Here is a 13115-nt window from a genome sequence, read left to right as displayed (position 1 = left end):
CTGTCATGTGAGAGTTAACTCCTAAGGATGCAGAATGTCCATGATGTACCATTGTGCCATCATAGTTCCCTCAATCCCTACCAGCCATGACCTGAAGTCTTACCTGATGGTTCCCCACACCAGACACCAGGAGTAACACTGCTGTACCTCTGCAAAACATTGTAAGACTGAGACACTTCACCACATTCATCAGCAGTACATGCTTTCCAGACATGGCAGCACTCCAGAAACAGCCTTTTCTGTAATGGTGTTAATGACAGCCTATGCATGAGACAGTAACTCTCTAGTCAGGCTGCTTCTATTTCCAACTAATTATGTGGGCTGACACATAGTGTCGCAGGGAGTTTTTTATTTGTTCTCAGATGACAGGTGCAAATGTAAAGGGGTTATGATGTGTTTGGTGCACAGTATAGCGGTCTTCTCAGGTGGTGCTCAGACATGGTCAACTATAACCTTGATGATGAGTGTGCCTGCCCTCACATTCTCATACAGCTGAACAGTGGGTCACTGTCACATCCAAATGCCCCACAAATCAATAGACTGCACAATTAGATCAACCAGTCAAGTGGGGGCCCACAATGAGGCCTTTTTAAAACTCTGTCAGGTGCTGGCAGTGCTGTCTCACATGAGTGCAGGGTGTCTCCATGTTATTCACATTGATCATCCAACATCTGATGCTGTTCACATCCTTTCAGACCTAGGAACAACACTATACATGAACAACACTAATACACTCTGGTGGCCATTCTACCTTTCACAGATAATTACATCTTGTAATTTTCTAAATACCCAGTGTTCATGCATATGTGTATGAAGTTACACTAACAACTGATCATGTTTTCTGGGTGCTTTTTTGTCAAGCAATGCACATCCCTTCCCTCCATTCTATTACTAACCAGTGGTATTTTAGGATCAATAAGTAGCTGCAAATTGCTGTTGATGTTCTTCGATACCAACAGAAATGCAATATATTGAAGCTCACATCCCCAGAAAAAACAATATGTACACTGAAGAAAAGCTCTGTAACAAGACCAAAATATCAGTTATTTTAGTACTTTTTTCTCAGATGGGTCAAAAGGAGTACCACATGTCAGCTTCAATTCATTACTCATTGTTCTTTTCTGTTTTTGCAGTACTGTTTCATCTCCTTGCTATGTTTCTTCTTCCTGTCTTCTGACCACTTAAGACCAGTTCTTTTTCCTTCTCATAGGTACCTTTAAATCCTTTAATATACAATACTTTTTGCCTAAAAATTTATCTGTCAGTTATTTTTTCAGCTTTTGTATTATGTTCTAAACCCTTTTTTTATTTTATGTATCCAACTTCTGTTAACTTCTATCCCACAAATATTTCAAGGTGTTTTTGGTTAATCTGCTGTCTTGCACTTGATACAGATTTCCAAAAAGTACAATTCTTCTTTTTCTCATTATATGTGATATGTTTTCTATGTTTTGATAGATTTCATCATTACTTCATAATTTCCTGCCTTTCATAGTTTTTCTTGGTCCTTATATTTTGCTAATGATTCACCTATCTAATATTTCTAATTTATAAAAATTATAGTTTAATGTTCAGCGTTTGCAATCATTTAGACATTCTGGCTTCATGACCATACTGTAATGCATTATTTATGCATTTCAAAGAGAGGCATTTCTTATTGTAAAGATCTTTAGTTGTACCATATACACTTCCAATTTTATATATTCTTTCTTCTATGGCAGCTTTTTCCAAACCATTTTCTTGGATTACTTCCCAAAGATATTTAAATATTTTAAGCTTCTGTATTTGAGCAATGTCTATTTCCAAAAATGCAGTGTATTTTTAGTGTTTGTTAAAAATTTGGACTGTGGAAATTCTTAATTCAGTTGTACTGGCTATCTCTTCTAATAGATTAATTTGTGTTAAAGCACCTGTCATATTTTCAGAAAATATAACAAAAGTCATCTTCAAATGTAAGTCAGTTTATTCTAATATTTCTGTTTCCTCTTTCCAACCTTATAGGTGAAACGTTATATTCATTCAGTTTTTCGTTCAAAATTCTCACCTGTTTTCTCTAGCCATTTAAAAATCTTCAAATTTGTGCCTAATGATTGCACAATATTGTGAATGTCACAGAAATTTGCTTAGGACAATACTGTTAATAAAATACTTTACATCCAAACTACTGCCTTTGGGCAAAAGAATGACATAATACATATTATAAGTGTCTGTTTTTTGTGGCGTGTAGGTGCATTTTCTTTTTACAATTTACAGTTGTGTTGTTATTCTGTAACAAGTTTCATCAAAATCTGTGACTTTAGTCGCAATGGATGACCAGTTTACTATATACATGTTTCAGTGTTATCCTTGAAAAACTCATGTTTGAGGCCTTACACAAAGAAATGAGACTGATGCTGCAAAACTATTGAATTATAAAATATGTCCTGTTAGTGATGGTTGCCATCAATATAGCACCCAGTTGAGTTCACATATAATTGCATGGATTATATTGCCAAAAACTGTTCTGTCATCTTGTTTTCCATGAGAATGCAGAAGAGTTTTATTAGTATTGCCTTCTGACATGGAGCTAGAATATGTCTGCAATAAAATTTTTCTTCACTTCCAATAAGTTAATAGATTATTACAAAACGTATCATAACATAAGGACACAGTTTAAAGTATAAAATGACAACATTACCATGCCAAAGTAAATAGTTATGTAGAAATATGAGTAGTTTCATTTATTTTATGTGAAAGTTGTCACAATGTCTTATGCTTTATATAGAAAGTTGTAAGAGTCAGTATTTGAATTGTCACTGTATTGGTAACATATACCTTACTGAAATAACTATACTGGATAAGAGCAAGAATCTAACCAATAACAGAAAGAAATATTTAAAAACACTCCAACTGACTTTCTGGTTCAAATGGTTCAAATGGCTCTGAGCACTATGGGACTCAACTGCTGAGGTCATTAGTCCCCTAGAACTTAGAACTAGTTAAACCTAACTAACCTAAGGACATCACAAACATCCATGCCCGAGGCAGGATTCGAACCTGCGACCGTAGCGGTCTTGCGGTTCCAGACTTCAGCGCCTTTAACCGCACGGCCACTTTGGCCGGCTGACTTTCTGGTGCAACAGGAGATGTCACAACCTATAAAATCAGTTGCTGTTTCTAAAAAATCTCTTCCCTACTGTTTCATGATTTATGCACAAGTTTCGTTACATAGGTAATCTCATCCATAGGTGGACACAGCTTAGTCACTAAGAACCACAGGTAAGATACGATAACATTTACAAATTTTGTTGTTAGTATCACAATACCTACATCTGCATGTATATGACTACTCTGGAATTCACATGTTAAGTGCCTGGCAGGCAATTCAAACGACCACTCTTGAACTATTCCTTGATCATTCTGCTATTGAACAGCATGTGGGACAAATCAACACCTGAATCTTTATATGCAAGCTCAGACTTCTCTTATTTTATTGTGATGCTCATCTTTCCCTATATAGATGGCAAGCAACAAAGTATTATCCCATTCAGAGTAGAAAGTTGGTGATTGAAACTTCACTGGAAAGATCTTGCAACAATGAAAAATGACTTTATTTTGATGATTACCACTGCAGCTCATGTATCATATCTGTAGTACTCCTTCCTATCTATTTCGCCAAAATGCAAAATGAGTTGCCCTTCTTTAAACTTTTTTTCAATTACCTCCATCATTCCTATCTGGTACTAATACCATAATGCACAGAAATATTGTAAATTTGTGGCATTTTCTAAGTGTTCTGTCTTTGCTCCACCTTCCTCATAACATTTCCTATGTGATGGTTCCAATTTATTTATTTATTTTGTAAATGTTATCTCTGCCTTTAAATTTCTATAATTTATCATATAACTAGAATTTGCTGGATTTTTTGCTTATAGTACGCACTCATGTGGAGAACTTCAGACTTTTATCATTTAGGGTTAATTGCCACTTTTTGCATTGTACAGATATCTTGTCTAAACCATTTTGTAATTCCTTTTGATTTCTCATGACTACCAGATCAAAAAGGCAAAAAACCTACGACAGCTGCTTAGATTGTCCCCTAAATCATTTCTACAGATATTTCTCTAGGTATTCATAAAGATATCATTTCTATAGATTAGCTCCTTGGTAATCCAGATATCAGTTCTGTTTCACTTGATGACTTTCCATAAATTAATATGAATTGTGATGTTTTTGATAGGAAATCATGAATCCAGTTGTACAATTGAGATGATACTTTATAGGCATACAGTTTGATTAGCAGCTGCTTGTGAGAAACAGCTTCAAAAAATGTCTGTATATGGAATCATATTGAGACATCCCTGTCAGAAGTATTCATTATTCATGTGAATAAAGAGCCCGTTGCATTTCACAAGCACAACATTTTCTGAATCCATGCTTTTTTTTTTTTTTTTTTTTTTTTTTTTTTTTTTTTTTTTTTTTTTTTTTTACAGATATTTCATAACACTCAAGAATACTACATGTTCCAAAACTGTACTGCAAATTGATGTCAACACATTTAGAAATTTGTTGATGTCCATATTGTTAAAGCACTGGTTAGTGATCGTGAATCACATATATTATGTACATTCTGCTGAAAATACCATAAGGTCTTGGATTTTCCCTCCATTGATTACAGCAAATGATATACATATGACATGGCACTTGTCTGTATGATCATTAAGTCAGTTTTGTTTCATTGCAAGTAATATTGTAAGTTTCATATTTACTTTGTTGTCAATGGACAGAAATTCACTACATCTATTTTCTAAATAACACAGCTGTGTAGGTGTTAGAATTACCAATGTGAGAATCAAATGATTTATGCAAAAAGTATTCATAAACCTGCATCATAAACACAACACTTGTTACAAGCACAATTTTATGTATGAATTTTTGGTAAAAGAATATCATCAGTATGTAACAATTGGTTTGGCTACCCATTGTGGTGGATGGTTTTGATAGCAGATTGAGGTTGAGATGTCAGTGAACCACCACTCCAGAGCATGGGTGAACAATTGTGTGGTGAGTAAGTGCCTGCTAGAGGCCTGATGAGACATAATTGAAACAGTATTGGGCAACCCTACATTTATTCTTCAGTATACACCAGTAGTTGTGCTGATAGCATATGCCTGCTGATTTAGGTACTGTCCAGCACATACCCACAGCTGTAGGCAGTTGGCAGCAAGAGAAACACTGGTATCAGCTCAAGTGACACCACTAGACTGCCGATTCTGCTGAGTCAACTTGCTGCATCACCCGTGCTACCCAGCAGCTGCTAGCAATCTTGGGAGTGGTTCCCAGGGCAAGCATAACAAAAATGTAGACTGCATGCAGGAGCAGCTGCCAGCAGTGGAGTCTGCCCACATAGACAGTACAGACAGAGGAAAGTTTGCTGCCCGCACAAGTGGCGTCAGATAAGCAGCTGCGTCTCTGCTTCCCCCACATCCCCACCCCCGCCCCCACCCAGTCATGAACTAGAGGCCACCAAGGCCACCACAAGGCCCTCCAGTTGCTGAGTGCCAAGTCCCCAGTGTTGGAACCTGCATGACAACAGCACCATGACTAGCAGTGTTTAAGTCCACATGAGAAGACATGTAGACCCATGGAGATCAGTAGACATAAAGACTGCAGACCTTCCTCATAGCTGGTTGCCAGCAGATTGAGAAAATTCTAACTGAAAATGAGGAATATTTATATGGGCCTGGCTTGTGCTTCACTTGCTATACCACTGGTTTCTTCCACTAAAGTCATTACAGAATCATGGCCTGGCCGTGAGGTAATCAGACAACCTGCACCATAGTTGCTCCATCTTTCCACTGTGTCAGTACTTTGTCACCTCTGGTCATCCCATTTGGTGACAGCATGAAATAACCAGTACATCAGTTTCTACTGAATCAGCATGCCGTACTGCATAACTTGTCTAGCTGGCTTGACCCGCTTCTCTGGATTCTTGTGGCAACTGAGGATAATGTATCAGTTTTATTCAGCCATATCAAGCACATTATTTTGCAGTTCAACATGTTTCCCTCCTTTAGAAAACCTGCACTAGATTTTGCTTATGGTTCCTCTGGAAAAATTTTGAGATATATTTACACATTGACAATTATACAGAATGCACATAGCCTTACAATAGTCTAGCATAAAGCAGAAGGCTCCTTGGCCCTGTCCCTAATTTTAAACATCATTTTCTGGATTCAGTCCACTGGACCACCTTTCATTCCTATAGGAACATTTTTTCACTAAATTGCCACTTATAAACTAGTACAACCATGTTTTCAAATCCTGTCATCTCCACAGTTCCTTGACAGATATTTCACAATAACAATGTCACTCACTTCTGCTGATACTCCACACTCCCCCTCTTTTAACATGTAGTTTTCCTTCTTTAATCTTATTTAACTAATCACAGTTCACTACTGGTTACTCAATCACCTTCTCTCATTTCTACACATACCCTTGCATCCATTGAACCACAAGTTATAACCTGTAAAATAAAATTATGAACTCTTCCTTCTCAGCAAAATTTCTTTAACAAATTATTCTACAGCAAATGGTTCCACTCATTTATTTCTTACATTTTGCATCTTATTTTGTTTATCAGATGGTTTTTTAACCATCATGGTTTGGTATCCCAGGTGCTTCTGGAGAAAACACTTTCTTGAAACCACATACAGTACTACAGTACTACTACTAGTGACATACTGGTCAGTAGTTCCAATTATTTCGTTTTCCTCACAGCTAAATCCAGATTTATGAAAAGCTCTCAGGTTTCCAACCAGGTAGCAGTGTTAAAATACCATGGCATTTTGACAAGTATCATACTCATCACTTTCTGGCGAAGTGTCGAGGTATGTGGATGCTGCGATATTTATGCTAGTGGAGTGTTTCCATACCTGGCTACAGGTGGCCACTGTGTACTGTGTACTGCTGCTAGATTGATGTGGGTTGTGAGTGCTCCATTTGCATCTTTCTGTCCATGCATTCCATCCACATCTTGCCCACTGGACAGTGCTAGTCACAATCTCATCATATTATGACTAACACTAGATTCCATGCCACAGTTGGTATCCTTCATCTATGTTGACAAGATTGTTGAGAACCCATATTTTATTGAATTCCTTTGTGGTGCTGTCCCAGTAGCTGGTTGCTCAGCAAAGCACCTTGATGATCTGGAAGTCAAAGGTGTGGTCTTCCTTGAAGTTATGCTCGGCTATCAGGATAATTTTTTTTTTTATTTTTTTTTATTTTTATTTTTTTTTTTTTTTCAGTCACACATGCCTGATGTGCTTCTCGCATTTTGAAATACTATGCTGTGTTTGTCAAATGTACTGTTGCCCACATTTGCAGGCAATGCTGTGTATTTGTGGTATGTCCATTTTTGGTGGGTATACTAAAATGCAGATTAGTAGGACATTCAAGAACAGATAAGATGCTGCAACTGGGAAGAGGAAGAAGCAGGCAAGGGACTGACTTGTCTTCCATTCCTGGGACCACTTGCTGCCAAAACTGTGAGGCAATTTGAATAATCCAACATAAAAACTGTCTTCTAACCACCACCAAAGCCATAAAGGTAGATTGGCTCAGTGAAAAACTCACTATAGATGAATGAACCAGGCAATATACAGCACTGCCAGTGAATGAGCCCAACATTACATTGGGCAAATGCAGCACTGCATTTCAAAATGCTGTGAGGAGAACATCAGGCCTGTGCAGCTGGGACAGGTAGAAAAATCAGCAATAGCAGAGCACAGCCTACAGGGAGATGCACCCTCAACTTCCAGAATACCAAGGTGCTTTGCTAAGCGGCCACTGTTCGGACACTGTCACAAAGCAATCCACTGAAATATGAATTCACAACATTCTTGTCAGCAGAAACAAAGGACACCAATTAAGTGTGACATGGAATCCAGCGTTAGCAGCAGTATGATGAGAGCAGGACCAGCAACATCCAACTCCAAGATGTGGCCAGAACGTCCACACAGAGATGTGAACAGAGCACCTGCTATGCCCACCACTGCAACCTAATCTCCCCTATCCAACAGCCAGCCTGTGTCCAGGTGGATGGGGGCACTTTACTAGTACAAACACCAGAGCATCCATATATCTTGACACTTTGCCAGAAGATGATGAGTGTGACACTTGTCAAAACATTGCATTTTGTAAACCCTGATACCTGACTGGAAACTCAAGAGATTTTCACTAGCAGTATACACCAGGAGAGCCTACATTCATAAATATGAATTGACTATGTCTTGCAATTCCATGCTTCCTTTAACTTTTCTTGTGAAAATTTTATCATGTGAATTGCATCTTCATGATGTTTTACGCAATTTAGGTGGTCCTGTTTTCATGATTGGTTAACCTTGTGACCATGAATCTTTTGCAGCTGTGTTCTTTGGCTGAAACAGTGTCTGAGTTCAATTGTGTGTTCAATTACAACTACAAAATGTTTTTTCTTCCCTCCAGTACCTATGACATTGGAAGTGTTGTGAACCTCATCCTGATTCCCAGACCCACATTCTTGAAAGGATTCAGTCATGCCTGCTTGATCCTTAGCCCTAAAAGCTTTCCCTTCCTTCTTTTTTTCCTCCTTCACCCCTATAGAGGAGGTAATCCAGCACTGGTGGTGATGAAACTGCATCCCTCAGAAACAAATGTATCTGTTCTGCTTCATTATCCACAACATTTGCAGCATTAACAGCATCATCAGTAGTTTCATGTACATGTACATCTACATCTACATCTACATACATACTTTGCAAGACATTGTACAGTGCATGGAGGAGGGCAATCCCTACCGCTACTAGTCTTTTCCTTTCCTGTTCCACACGTAGATAGAGCAAGGGAAAAATGACTGTCTACATGCCTCCATCTGAGCACTAATTTCTCATATCTTATTTTCAAATAGTGGAAACTCCAGGTAGGAATATAAAAAATGTACGAAAGTATGGTAAGTAGCAATCTATCTTTTCCTACATTGTTTATATCTTATATTAGTGGTCCTTACATAAATTCTATGTTGACAGTAGTACTTTCATTCTACAGTCAGCTTCAAATGCTGATTCTCTAAATTTTCTCAGTAGCATCACCTCCCCTCCAGATATTTCCATTTGAGTTTCCATAGCATCTCCGTAACACTTGCATGTTGTTCAAACCATCTGGTAACAAATCTAGCAGCCCACCTCTGAATTGTTTTGATGTTTTACTTTAATCCAATCTGGCGCATTTCCCAAACACATGAGAATTACTCAAGAATAGGTCACACTGTCATCCTATACGCAGTCTCATTTACAGATAACTCACACTTTCCCGAAATTCTACCAATAAACTGAAGTCAACCATTCATCTTCCCTACCACAATCCTCAAATGCTCATTCCATTTCATATTGCTTGGCAACATTATGCCCAGAAATTTAAATGATGTGACTGTGTCAAGTAGGCAGTACTAATGCTATATCTGAACATTATGGGTTTGTTTTTCCCACTCATCTGCATTAACTTACATTTTTCAACATTTAGAGCAAACTGCCATTCGTCACACCAACTAGAAATTTTGTCTAAGTCATCTTGTATCACCCTACAGTCACTTGTCTTTGACAATTCCTTTATACCACAGCATCATCAGCAAAAAACCATAGACTGCTGCCCACCCTTTGGCCAAATCATTAATGTATATAGGAAATAATAGAGGTCCTATCACACTTCCCTGGGACACTCCCAATGGTACCGTCATCTCTGATGAACACTTGCCATTGAGGACAACATATTGTCTTCTATTACTTAAGGAGTCTTTGAACCACTCACATATCTGGGAGCCTATTCTGTATGCTCGTACCTTCATTACCAGTCTGCAGTGGGATATTATGTCAAATCCTTTTTGGAAATTTAAGAATATGGACTTTGCCTATTGCCCTTCATCCATAGTCCACAGTATACTGTGTGAGAAAAGGGCAAGCAGACCATAGTGAAAAGGGAATTTTTAGCAGCATGGAGGAAGCAATCTGAGGCCTGCCAAAGGAAGAAGCAGAGGAGATCTGGCAGGGAACCTGTAGGATTATTGGCAAGTCCTGACTTCCAAAACTGAAAATGATGGTGACAGAATGGGAGGCCATCCAGTCACTGTGAGATAACATTGAGGCTATGGTTCTTGCAGCAGACAAAGAAAATGGAATTGTGCTGATATGCACCAAAGACTACAACCATAAAATTGGCTATGCACTGGAGCATTTTATGAACAGATGGATGGAGTGGCCATGGCATCCCTACTGGTTCCAGGGATCACAAAGCTCTGTATGGAACACTTTGAATGGGTGGCTCTTTAAACCACTCATTGGAAACCCAAGCACTTCTTTCACTATGTTGATGATACTTTTGTGATATGAGAACACAGTGGACAGGCATTGAATGAGTTTCTGGACCAGTTTAACAGCATCCATTATAATATTTTTTTACTGTAGAAATACAGGAGAATGGTTGTCTCCTTTTGCTAGCCATACTAATTAGGAAAAATGCAGGATTTGCACTAGGCCATTCACTATATAGGAAGAAGTCACATGAAGACCTGACTGTGCATGCAACAAACTGTGATCATCCAGTGCAATGGCTGACAATGCTGATCACCCTGGTACAGAGGGCACATCTCATCTGTGATAAACAAAGCCTCCTGGGTGAACTACAACACCTGATGGAAGTATTCTGCAAAAATTAGTACAGGGAAGTGCATCTTAATAGGGTATTCAAGAAGAGACAAGATGCTGGAAACCAGGAAGAAGAAGACAAGAGATTCACTTGCCTTCCACACCTGGCTCCACTCTCAGACAAAACTGTAAGGTTACTCAAAAAATTGAACATGCAATCCATCTGCTGACCACCACTGAAGACAAAGGAGTGGTTTGGCTCTGCAAAAGGCCCACCAAAAATGAAAGTACCAGGGATATGCAGCACCATCTGTGAGCAAAGCCAAGAGTAAATTGGGCAAATGCAATGCCATAAAAATTTTGGAAATTTGTGGTAAGGGCTTATGGGACCAAACTGCTGAGGTCATCGGTCCCTAAGCTTACACACTACTTAACCTAACTTCAACTAACTTATGCTAATGACGACACACACACACGTGCCTGAGGGAGGACTTGAATCTCTGATGGGGGGAGCCATGCGGACAGAATGCTGTATTTTGAAACAGTGCAAGGAACGCATCAGGCACATGCAACTGGCACTGACACTAAAATCAATGATAGTGGGGCACAGAAGCAAGGAAGACCACATTAGTGACTTCCAAAACACCAAGATGCTTTGCCAAGCAACTGGCTATTGGAACAGCATTATAAAGGAATCCAGTGAAGTACCAGTTCATAACAATTTTGTCAACAGAGGTGAAGGACACCAACTAAGTGTTGCATGGAATCTGGTGTTAGTGGCAATACAATGAGAGTGTGACCAGCACTGTCCAACCCACAAGACATGATTGTAATTCCTATACCAAGATGCAAACAGAGCACCCACTACCTCCTCCACCGCAGCCTAAACCCATCTCCATCTGCCAGCCAGACAGTAAACAGCCACCAATAGGCAGTTGGAGGGGGCATTGCACTAGAATAAATATCACAGCATCTGCAGATCTTGACACTTCATCAGAAGATGATGAGTATGACACTTGTCAAAATGTTGCAGTATTTTAACTCTGCCACCTGGCTGCAAACCTGAGGGCTTTTAACCAATCTGGATTTAGTATTGGAGAAAATGAAATAATTTGAACTACTGACCATTATGTTGTGTGTTCATTAACAGTCTGCAGTGGTGTACTGTGTCAAATGCTTGTCAGCAATGTAGGATGGAATATTTCTGTTGCTCTTTATCCATAGTTCACAGTACATCGTGTGAGAAAGGGCAAGCTCAGTTTCACACAAGTGATGCTTCCTAAAACCATGCTGATTCATGGACATAAGATTTTTGACCTCTAGGAAATTTATTATATTCAGATGCAGGATATGTTCTAGAGTTCTGCAGTAAAAAGATATTAAGGATTTCGGTCTGTTATTTTACAGGTCCATTTTTTACTCTTCTTATATGTCTGTCTTATATGTCCAGTCACTTGGGATTTTGCACTGAGTGAGGGATTCATGATAAATGCAAGCTAAGTAAAGGGCCAACGCCGTGGAATATTTTTTGTAAAACAAAAGTGGGAGTCCATCCAGACTTGCTGACTTATTTGTTTTCAACTTTTTCATTTGTTTGTCTACATAAAAAATGCTTATTACTATGTCATCCTAATGGGACTCTGTGTGATGGTCAAACAATGGTATATTGTAGGCGCCTCCTGTGTGAACCAGTTTTTCAATGCAAACTTCAAGACTTAGACTTTCATTTTGCTGTTTTCAACTTCCACACAAGACTGGTCAGTGAGTGGCTGGATGGAAGCTGCTTAGTGATTTTACATGGGACCAAACTTTTCTCAGGCTCTCAGCCAGACCTTTTGCTTAAGTATGACAATGGTAGTGGTTGTATGCTTTGTGCATAGATCTTTTCACATATGTATGAATCTCTATTAACCTTTGTGGTTGTTATTTGCGCATTCTCTTTTGAACAGAGAGTGCAACAGCCTTTGCCTCCTCAGCATTTTCTGAATTTTGTTGATAAGCACAGCTGTTCTTTTCCATCCTTCATCCACTTACTAGGCACACATTTGTCCAGAGCACGATTTACAATCTGTTTAAACTTTGCCCATAATTCCTCTATGTCCATCACGCTGGGATTAAAATGTCTGCAATTCTTTATCTAAGTGAGATGCTGACAGCTTCTTACCTGCTCTTTCTAGCAGAAATACTCTCCTAGGCTTCTTGACTGATTTATTAACTTTCATAACCATAGTTACTATGATGACATCACGATCACTACTCCCCATCACTATACCAATTTTACTGATAAGGTCTAAGATATTTCTATTACATGTGGGCTGTCACAGGATCTACAGTAAACACCTGGCCCTGAATCCAAGGCCTCAAGACAACAACAATTATCCCCCAATAGGACTACACATAAATCAATATCATCCTCATTGCTATTCACACACTCATTTACTTCAGTAGACTGCATTA

Source organism: Schistocerca americana, chromosome X, assembly GCF_021461395.2.
Source record: "Schistocerca americana isolate TAMUIC-IGC-003095 chromosome X, iqSchAmer2.1, whole genome shotgun sequence".
Lineage (NCBI taxonomy): Eukaryota > Metazoa > Arthropoda > Insecta > Orthoptera > Acrididae > Schistocerca > Schistocerca americana.
This window is presented reverse-complemented; position numbering follows the sequence as displayed.